Source organism: Alligator sinensis, unplaced genomic scaffold (genome assembly GCF_000455745.1).
Source record: "Alligator sinensis unplaced genomic scaffold, ASM45574v1 scaffold1192_1, whole genome shotgun sequence".
Classification (NCBI taxonomy): domain Eukaryota; kingdom Metazoa; phylum Chordata; order Crocodylia; family Alligatoridae; genus Alligator; species Alligator sinensis.
The window spans coordinates 214,280-225,874 of NW_005842376.1; positions in this window are offsets into that span (position 1 = coordinate 214,280).

Below are 11,595 nucleotides of genomic sequence, written 5' to 3' on the forward strand. Positions count from 1 at the left end.
CCCTTTCCTCCCTAAGTTGACACCCAGGGCCCCACTCCAATTATGATACTGCTAGGAAGCCAGTAATGCCTCTGGATGTGGTTTCAGAGAGCGGACTTCAAGGGGTAGAGGCCAGCCTGGAGGGAGTCCAGAGTTGAACTGGAGGAGGGGAAACAGACAATCCAAACTTAGGTGACTGCATTTAGGAGACTGAGATAAATGTGCTGGTGTGTCAGTAAAACGTATGAACCAGGCAGCTTCGGGTCTTACCAATATTCAGAGTACTCTTGAAGCCTTGACCTTCCCCCAAGTAGTATTGGAATTCAGTACTGTCACTTTTTGGCTGAGAGCTAAAGCAGCACAAGGTATACTATTGTAGGCTTCCAGTAATGGATTTAAATTTGAACATCTTTAATTGAAGACTCAGTTAGCCAGGACAGCTCAGTGTGATGTACAGCATTTACATTGAAATTTTGCTAGACTCAGGGCAGTCAAAATAACATATATTGCAGTCAGCACCATATTCTTTGAAGTCTTTGTGCAATGCATACCACAGTGTAGCTTGACCTTGACTGGGCCTCAAGTGGTTACCTCAATTCCAATTTAAAACATGAATTGTTACTAAGCAAGAAGTGGGAGGATCAGCTGAAGTGTTCTATACTTGCTAATTGATAAAGCCAACCAGGGGTGAAAACTCACCTATGATACCTAAAAGCCCCAAAAGCTGTTAGTATGAAGCATGTAGTCCCTAGCCCACATATTCAGAGCACTATCCATCTGTGCTTCATGAAGAACAATCTTTCCTCAAGGGCCCTGGCATTCAGAGGCAGCACGTAAAGTGCATCATCTCTGGAGATAGCACAACCCAGTTGCCCTACTGCCTGTGGTCAGCTCTGTTGGCCTGTACAGAGAAGGGACTGTGGTTTCAGTCATTTCCTGTTCCTTGCCATCATCTTCAGCATAGGCTATATTCTCAAGGAAGAGAAAGTGATCCTTGTTCTTCATCAAACACAAAGACTGGGGGGGGTTTGCTTTTTCCCTGAACTTTACTGGGGTAGAGGAGTGGACTGCTCTTTGTATCTTCACTGACCACAGTGCAGTGGGATCCTCTGGGCTGAGCTCAGCAAACCATAAGGCTGATCTGAAACTTCAGCAGAAGTTGAGAGAGCTCAGCCCCTGGTAAGATCTGTCTGTCATTTATATTCAGCATGGCTGGTAGGGCTGTGCGAAGCTTCAGGTGCTGATTCAATTCAGAGGAGATTTGGCCCAATTCAGTGGTCGAATCTCTAAATCTGAACTGAATCAGGGGACCTATATAAAGGTCAAATCAATTCAAAACTTTCCGAAACTTTGGAAAAGATTTGGAGAGCTTTGATGATTCAGGCAGTCCCTGCTGGCTGCAGTAGGGAGCTGGAGCTGGACTTGGAGCTGTTAAGTAGGGGGTGGGGGAGAGGAGGCTGGAAGAGTGGGGAGGGGGCCATGGGGGGACCCCTGCCATCTCCCATGCCCCGCCTGCCCCAGCTCCCGGTGCTTTTAACAAAAGCCCAGACTCACCAGGTGCTGATGGGTGGGGGGGCGATCCCTGTTGCTTCCCACTGCCCCATGCTGCATGAGCCCCTGACCCCCTGCCTGAAAAAAACCCAGACTCACTGGCTCCTGCAGCAGCCTTGGGGCTTTGAGGGGCTCATGCAGAGCCCCCTATGTGGCATGGGGCAGTGAGGGGCAGCGGGGGTCGTCCCATGCTGGGCAGGAAACAGTGAGTCCAGGGCTTTGCGGGTTTTTTTTCCTTAAAGGGCTGGAACTGGGACAGGCGGGACAGCCATGGGGGTGCTAGGGCAGTGGGGGGAGGGGTTGGGGGGCTTGTGCAGAGCCCCCCATGCAGTGCGGGTAGTGGGGGGGGCAGTGGGGATCACTCCCCCTGCCTGCCAGCACCCGATGAGTCTGGGCTTTTTTTTCAAAGTGCCAGGAGCTGGGGCAGGCAGGGCAGCCATTCCTGGAGCTGGGAGAGTGGGCAGGGGATGGGCCTGTGTGATTCAGAGATTTGGCAGCAGGAGCTGAATCTCTGAATCAGATTCAGATGAATTGATTCGGGACAGTGATTCTAATCAACGAATTGAATCACTGTCCCCCAAATCAGCCGAATCTGAAGTGAATAAGAGCTGCTTTGCACAGGCCTAGTGGCTGGCTCATTTTTCATTCAGCAGTCACTGATAGTGTTGATGTCCTCACTGCCAGGTATTTTATTCTCTTCATCAGTTTCCCATGTATTCATGGGTGCTAATTGTAAATGTATCCATGGGTGTAATCATCAGTGCTAATTTTGTCAAGGCTGGAACTATTTTTCCTATTGCAGCTAGACAATTGCTGTAGTAAAAATATTTCAGAATGCATTTTATAACTCCTTTATTCTTCAGATTTGTTTTCAATTAAGGTAGAACACTTCATTCTTTGTTTGTATCTTATCATTGTGATTGATTTTGGACAGATGTATGCTGCTTAGTGGCGTGGGATCGCAGAGGACCTCCATGCTCTAGGAAGTCCCTCCCAACCCACCGCAAATTCTCAAGTTATGCAAAGGCAGACTGAGGCATGGGCACGTGTTACATTTGTAGCAACAAATAACCATTTTTATCACTGCAAAATGTGAGCTTACAGCCATCCAAGTGTTTTGTTGTAGAAAAAATATAGTAGTTATGTGACAATTTTAGTTCTTTTCAATAACAACTTCTCAGCAGCACAACAATTTCTAGCAATGCATGTAATGCATGCACAGTTACGTGTAAAGTCACAGGGCATCAGTCCTTCAGCATCTTAGGAGGCCTTGCTTATCACCTCCCTTGTCTTCAGGTCCAGAAATTCTGTTTTTCACATTAAAATCTGCTGTCCCAGGGAGGCAGAGTTGGGCTCACAGGTCACCACACGAACTTGTTGCTTAGAACTGTCTGTCTTTGTGAATAGGATAAAATACTTCTGGCCCAAAAACACAGCAAGAATTCACCTCTCAAGCCCTCTTTCTGTACCAAAAATACCTGTTCCTGTCATGTCAACATCTCTGGCATTATCTACAAGCCAAGGATGAGCACAGAATAGGAACATGTTGATAGTTGAGCTTGTATCTTCAGGCTTCAAAAATGTTAGCTGTCAGCCTTGACAAATGTTAAATGCAATATCCTGACTGAACAGAAAATCATTAATGCTTCTTCTGAAATAGAGTCAGTGTCAGAGCCCTGTTGGGCAGTGCCATGGGCAGCACAGTTGAGAGGGCTGTGTGGGCTTGGCACCATAACTGGTTGCTGTAATTTGCAAAGGCCATGGCTGGGGTGAAGGGGCATCTCTACAGGTCCCCTCCTGAAGTGAAGCCAGCATCAGAGCTTTCCCTTAGGGCTGTGCAAAGCTTTGGTAGCTGATTTGATCTGGAGGAGATTCAGCCTGATTTGGGGACCAAATCTCCAAATCCTAATCGAATTGCTCCAAATTAAAAGCTCCAATCGATTTGAAGCATCTGAATTTATTCAGAGTATCTTCAGAAAAGATTTGGCTGCTTCAGAGATTCAGCCATAGACTAAACACACAGCTGCCTCCAGCTGACAAGTCTGTTGGGGTTGGGGGAGGGGAGAGGGAAGGGGTATGGGGAGGAAGGGATTGGGGCTGGGGCTGGGACAAGTTGCCCAGCCAGGGCAGAGGGGCACATTACTTGGGGAGGGAGATGAGGGGACACAAGATCCAGGCATGGCAGCCCTGGGAACAGGGGTTCTGCCCTGCTGCCACTTGCCCAACTGGGGTGGGGATGTGGGCATGGCTTTCTCTGGGTAGAAGGGGACAAACAGCAGCAGGGCATAGCCCACACTCCCAGCACTGTCAAGCCTGCATCCCGCACTCCCTGCACAGGCTGGCAGGTGGGGGCAGGGCAGAGCTGCCATTCCCAGTGCTGATCTGGGCGTGGTAGCACTGGGAGTGAGGGGTATGCCCTGCCACTGTCCAGAGGAAACCACAATTGCATTGTACCCACCCCTCTCTGCATTGGGTGGGCAAGTGGCAGCAGGGCATAGCTCCCACAGCTCCCTCCACCGGGGCAGAGGCAAGCACAGCCAGAGGAGCTACAGGAGAAGCCCCCATGGTTGCCCTGCCTGGCCTCATCGCCCACCTGGCCCAGACTCCTGTCACTTAAAAAAAGAAAAGCCCCACACTCACCAGCTCTGGCAGCAGTGATTGGAGCCTCTGAGGGTTTGTGGCAGAGCACCCCCATGCAGGTGTCCTTGGCATCCAGTGGGTACCTGCACTGTGATTCACTTACTTGGTCAACCTGTCAGTGGCTGGTAGAGAAACTGAGAATAGACCTGTGCAAATAGGGAAGTATTCAATTCGGATTTGGCCAATTCAGAGGACAGTCATTCGATTGGGAGATTTGGATCACTGTCCTGAATCAATTTAGCTGAATCTGCTTCAGAAGATTCAGTGCTGATTTGGAGAGATTCAGTGATTTGGATCAGCCGAGGAGAGGCAGGCACAGCCAGACAGCTGCAGGTTGTCCGACAGCTACTTCACTGTGCCTGCCTCTTCCCAGCAGCTGCTGTGTGGCATGGGTGCAGCACGGCTTGGCAGGGTCCTGAGCACTATCTGGGAGCCAGGGCAGCTCCAAGTGTCAGCCAGAGCCTGGCAGTGCTCAGCCCCAGTGGCCCCAGCTCCCAGGCAGTGCACAGCGCTCTGCCGAGCTGTGTTGCACCTGCCCAATGCGACAGCTGCTGCGAGGGTGCCAGGAGGGGGAGACGGGAGATCCCTACTGCCTTGTGCTGCACAGGAGTCCCTGCCATGAGCACCCAGAGGCCTCAATCACTGCTGCAGAATCCAGTGAGTGCAGGACTTTTTTTTTTTTTAAGTGCCAGGACTAGACTGGGGCCGGGCAGAGGATGGGGCCAGGCAGGGCAGCTATGGGGGCTTCTCCTGCAGCTCCACCCACCCAGGAGAGGCAGGAACAGCTGAAGAAGCCACAGGAGAACCTGCAGCCACCTGCCTGTGCCTCTCTCTCCCCAGCTGATCCAAATCACTGAATCTCTCTGAATCAGTGCCGAATCTTCCAAAGCCAATTTGCTGAATCTCTGAATTGAATCACTGTCCTCCGAATCATCTGAATCCAAATCAAATACTTCCCTATTTGCACAGGTCTACTCTCCCTCTCTCTACCAGCCACCCACAGGTTAGCAAGGTAAGCGGAACACAGTGCAAGTACCCACTGGATGGCCAAGGACACTTCCCACACTGCCTCTCCCACCATAGAGCCGCCTACATTGAACTTGTTGGTGAACCTGAGATCAAGTGGCTGGCTTCAGTCATGTCTGCATGGCCATCCATAGCACTGAGCACCAGCTTGCACAGGAGCTTAACAAGTTCTCTGAAAAAGCAGTGGTAAGCATTGACTCTTGTGCCAGACAGAGTACAGCACACATTGAACCTGCCTCTGCTGGTGGAAGCAGGAGGGTGTGCAGGCAGGAGGAATCCACTGTAGGTTGGAAGTGAGATTCATGAACTTTTGGCAGCGGAAAGTAAATGGGTGTACTGTCACTCTGCACTTCCAGTGCAAGGAAGGGGAATGGTCTAGAGTGGATGTGGTTCCCCAGGCAGCCACCCAAGTGGCCCTTTTCTCTGCACTTGGCTGTCCTCAACACTCTCTGTAGGCAGGGGTGCCCTCAAAGCATGCTGGCATCAATGCCCACTGGTCTCTTGGCTGCAGAGCACTGGCAGTGGCAGTACATATTTTTGCCATGCTCTGTTGCACTTAAAAAGCTGTTTGTGCATGCTATTGTTTTGATGGCACCAAAAATTTCCCAGAAATTCTTAACACTCAAAATAAGCGCCTGTCCATACCCCACAAAAATATCAATATTCTTAATAATAAATAATGATGACACTTGATATGGAGGAAACAAGACAGCATGTGCATTTGTGTCAAATACATATGGTTTAAGAAAAGTTTAATGTCAGTTGGGCTGACTTTTTTTTAACACTTGAATGCCCAAGTAGCCATAGCAAATCATGTAGAAATGTATTATAGAAACATAGTGATGTCACGTTGGCCTTAATCATTTTATACTGTTTTTGATTTTAAAAAAACCAAGCATAATATAGCCGAATTTTTATACAATACTGATTCAAAACAAATGATTCTGTTCTACACCTCCATTACTAACATGTTCTCTATTATCGTCCCTTATGTTAGAGAGAGAACAAATCTCAAATAAAAGAAACAATTTGTCTGTTAAGATGAAAACAAAAATACTGCAACGTGAGACAGCTTGCTTCTGAATAATAAGTGTGTCACTGACCCAAGGAAGTACAATGGACCGATGTCTATTGTTTATTGCCGTTTTGGCATAAGGCAACGACTTTGTTTCCTGTTCTCATATAACCCAGATCAATATGCCATAATTTTGGGGGAATTTCACAGGAAAAAAACGTGTGTTACAAAGATGTTTAAAGTAAAAGCTTGGCTTTGTGGGGTCTTTTGTTTCTCCAGGAAGCTGAATAGTGGTTTGTAAAGAATTGACTGAGAATTTGGGAATCCATTATTGCCCATAGCTCTTAGCATTTCTTTTGTTCCAGCAAAGTGCTGTCACCTGTAAACAGGTGGTGGTACCCCAAACAAACGATGTCTTTTGATCGTAGCCATTTAATCCATTTTTTCTACCCTTTAGACCCCCTGAAGAGATCTCAGCTGAAATTTCCAGGCTTGTAGATATTTTTGATACCTACCAGTTTGAGTTCAAGCATGCATTTGACATGGGGACAGTATTGTATTTGTGTTGTCTTGTTTTGCTGAAGAGAGACTGTATCCATGCTGGTTTTATTATACTGACCAGCAACCTTTGACTTATTTGCCAGATTGAACACTCTGGGAAGACTTGTGAAATCAGATAGGAAGGCCTATCAATAAGCCTTGATCTTTCCCATCTGTGAGGTCCCTGATTGTAGCAATGATTTTTCTCACAAGTAGGTGCTTGTGCATGGGATTCCTAGAGTTCCATTTTGCTGTTCCTTCTGATGTTAGTGAGATGCATTAGGCTTGACTGTGGCACTCAAACTATACCTCCTTTCCACTTCACTCAAATCCTGTATTGTTGTGCTTTCAAGGGGCCCAACAGAGGTAGAATACCAGAGACCTGCAAACTGATTTAACGTCTATTAGTGTAAGGTGGAATTAATTTCTAAAGTTCGTGAAAAGCATCTGTAGCACAGCTTACAGAGGAGTACGTATTGCAGAGTTCAGTAGACCTGCCACAATGTTTTCATCAGGGACTATAGAAAGGGAATATGAACAGGGTGTCACGGTCCAGATCCTGATTCCCTTAAGGAAATAGATAGTAGAAAAATATGAGACAATGGGAAATAAGAACCAGGTGTTAGTCAGATGATTACATCCTGTTCAAGATAAAAAATGTTGATCATTAGCAAGGATCCTGGTTTCCGCTAATTTAAAAAAAAAATCCTCAATTTTCAGATTTAAAAAAAGTAATATATAGTGCTGTTTCATTTTAATCATGGAAAAATTTGGATTTGAGGTTACTTTTTTAAATCTGAAAATTGGGGATTTTTTTAAATCGGAGAAAATCAGGATCACTGTTCATTAGGGACTCCTACACATGTGCTCAATAGGCCTGTGTGAATAGGGAAGTATTTGATTCAGAGGACAGTGATTCGATTCAGTGATTCAAATCACTGTCCCCATTCTGATTCAGCCAGATCAAATCGCAGATTCTGTGCTGATTCGGCACTGATTCAGAGATTTGGATTGGCTGGGGAGAGGCAGGCACAACCAGGTGGTTGCAGGTTCTCCTGCAGGTCCTCTGGCTGTGCCTGCCTCTCCCTGGGCTGGGGGAGCCACAAGAGAAGCCCCCATGGCTGCCCTGCCTGGCCCCATCCCCAACCCAGCTCCAGTCTCCCAGCACTTAAATGTAACCTGGGTATACCCAAGGGTGTGCCCTATTCTCAGTTGAATAGGATGGGTAGGCAGGAGGGGGTGCTGTGAGAGGGATACCAGAATTTCAAGCAGATCCCTCTTTCCTCTATAGAGTTAGCCCAAGCACAAAGTTCTTAACTATATACAATTTATTAAGTTATTATATACATAAACATAAAATTAAATATCATATATTTACACAGAGAACACTAACCAATAACCTAGGTCAAACCCTAAATAACACTATTTACAACATCACAATACAACATTTCAATTACAAAATATTGCAACTCTGGGCTCCTGGCTACCCTGTGCCCTGCTCTGGGCACCGTGGACTCAGCTCCTCTCAGCTGCTGTACCGCTGCTGCTGCCTCCTGTGTGCTGGGCCTCACGCTGCAGCACTACTATTTCCCTGTGCCCTGGCTCTGTACTAAGGGCTCTCTTAGCACAGGCTGGGCCCTTCAGGCTCTGGCCAGCCATCTTCACGCTGGGGGGCTAACCCAAGCAGCCTCTGCTGCTTCCTGGCTCCCAAGGTTTGGGCCTGTGCACTGCCCTGCACACCGTGGGACCTGGCTGCTTGCTGGGAGATGGGGCCTGACTGCAGCGCCCCCCTCGGCCATTTGCTGAGAGATGGGGCTTCACTGCGGCCCCCAAGGTCCTGCCAGGGTTGCAAGCTCAAGCCGCCACTTGCAGCTCCCAAAGCCTGGGCTCCATGCACCAAACTGTGCACCCTGATGGGCCTGAACAGTCTCACACTGCTCCCAGGGCCAGGTATCCGTGCATCATCCCTGTGCGCTGTCAGCAACCTGAGCGGTCTCGCACTGCTCCCAAGGCTGCTCCTCCAGTGGCAGCTTTAGAAGATTTGGGCCTATTGCCCGCTGAGGGAGAGCTCCCCAGCTTTTCTTAGCTCCACTCTTCTTGAGTCCCCCGCTGCATCTGCCCCTTGTGCTGGGCACGCAGCTCCTTTTATATGCTCCAGGGCTCCCCCCCTGAAGTCTTCCACACATGACAGTGTTGCAGTCTTCAATCAGGTCTGAGGGAGCTCTTCTCCCCACCCCTCAGGAAAGGGGCGTGACTTTTCCTCCTGCTGCCTTCTGATTGGTGGACGGGCTCCACCAATCAAAACAGCAGGATCTCAAACCTGGGATTCAACCCAAGCTGTGAAAGGTGAGCCTGCTACATTAAAAAAAAAAAAAAAGAATACCTGCACTCACTGGCTGCAGCACCGGGGATCAGGGCCTCTGGGTGCTCATGGCAGAGCCCCCCCATGAAGTGCAGGGCAGTGGGGGGCGCAGTGGCAATTGTCCCCCCGGTATCTGTGTGGCAGCTACCTCATGGCATAGGTGCAGTGTGGCTTGGTAGGGTGCTGTGCCCTGTCTGGGAGCTGAGGCAGCTCCAAGTGTCAGCTGTTAACCCTGCAGCACTCAACCCCAGCAGCCCCAGCTCCCAGGCAGCATGCAGCGCCCTGCCAAGCCACGCAGCACCTGCCGCACAGGTGCTAGGCAGGAGGGGCGATCCTCGCTGCCCTGTGCTACATGGGGGTGCTCTGCCATGAGCACCCAGAGGCCCTAATCCCTGGTGCCGCAGCCAGTGAGTGCAAGGTTGTTTTTTTGTTAATTGCCAGGATGTTGGGGTTGGGTGGGGCAGTCATCCGGGGTGGTACTGGGCAGGGGGGCAGAAGATTGGGGAGCGGGGGCTGTGCAGAGGGGGCTCTGCCACATTGCCCCAGAGCCCCCACAGCTGCTGCTACTGCTAGGGGCTGCACAGTGGGGGCTGTGCCAGGAAAGCCCAGAGCCCCCACGCCCCCTGCTGCAGCCAATGCTGCATGACTTTTTTGGGTTTTTATAAGTGCTGGGAGTCTGGGGCTGGGTGGGGGATGGGGCCGGGCAGGGCAGCCATGGGGGCTTCTTCCATGGCTCCCCCAACCCGGGGAGAAGCAGGTACAGCTGGAGGAGCCTTGGGAGAACCTGCAGCTGCCCAGCTGTGCCTGCTTGTCCCCAGCCTATCCAGATCTCCGAATCTCTCTGAATCTTTTCTGAATTGATTTGGAGTTTTCAGATTCAATTCAGACCTTTTAATGGGTCTGTCGATTTGATTTGGATTTGGAGATTCAGCTGCCAAATCGGTCCGAATCTCCTCCAAATCGAATCGGTGATTGAAGCTTCACACAGCCCTAGTGCCCAACACCTGCTTTGAATGTGTTCTAATTAGAATGCATCAGAGATGATTCAATTATTAAAGTCTGCTGGAGTGGGCTAGAAGGCATGCTCCAGAAGCCTTGGCAGTGCATATATTCAGCATCCCCATGCTTCAAAATGGCACTGGGGGCATTTTAACTAAAGCTTGCCAAATGAGCTTTAGTTAAAGTGCCCCCACTGCCATTTTGAAGTGTGGGATGCTGAATATATGAGATGCTTCAGGAATTTTAATTAGAGCATTCTTGAGAGGGAAAGGTACAAAAGGGGCTACTGAGCTGTTTCACCTAGAGACTTTCCCTAGGTTTCAGGCAGAGTGCTTAAGGGTATAAATCAGCGAGCAGCAGGAGATAGATTGGAAGGCTGGGGAACAAGGAAAGGTGGGGATGGTGATAGTCATCCTCATGACTTTGTTAATTAACCTGGATCAAGAAAAGGGAATTCTAAGTTTTTACATTAGTGGGATGCCTGTAAGACCATGCTATGCCAAAAGGAAGCATGCTTTGGGATATGCAGGAGAGAGGGGTAGCATATAAATGCAAGGATAAAACTACTTTGTAGCTGGTGAGAGCTCCCCTTCCTGTTTCAGTCTACTCCAACCCTTCTTTTGCACTGGGGATTTTTGTTCTTTTTTTGCAGGATATGTACCAGCAGTCAAGAGAATCTCAGTCAGCTTTCCTGGCAGTTTATGGGCTCCATTCTTCTCATATGTCTACGTGAGAAAGTTGCAAAATGGTTTAACCTAAAATGTGAGAGTACAGCAATGAGTCTCTGAGGAGTGAGGAAATAGCATGAATGTCTACTAAAATCTTCACACAGCAAAACTGTTTAATAATGTGGAAAATATTTAAAAATACTTTAGACTCTTAAAAGATACACTGTGTTTTTAGTAGAGTAGGAGGTTCATAGCACAAGAATATATTTTTGAAAACTCCAAAAGACCAATGTTTTACAACAACAGTAAAACACCCAAGACCAGACCATGCTAATCTGATTACTGTATATATATGGTGACCATATGGGACAATGTGAAATCCGGGACACTGCCCCCCTTCAGTCAGCTGTGCTACAGCAGGAAGAGGTGGGGCTGAGGCAGTGTGGTATGGCTTTGGCTTTACTATTCAGGCATCTAAGGGAGGCAATGGCCTGTTAATGACTCACTTTTCTTTACTTATCTCCCCTTTTTCGTGGTCATTCCACTAATCAAGCTAACCTATTTTAGGTAATTTTGCTATTTGCTTGGGCTTCCTATTTCACAGCTTATGCCACTCTGTATCCCCCCCACCCCACACACACACATGCTGAGCACAGGGTGCTCATTTTAATTTTCACTGGGAAGCCAGAACCGGCCTCCAAATTCTGGGACTGTCCCCATTAAACCAGGACATGGGATCACCCTATGTATATGTCAAGTGCACTAATGCACATCAGTCTTGCCATATGCGTCAGTGGGAATTACATGCAGAAAGA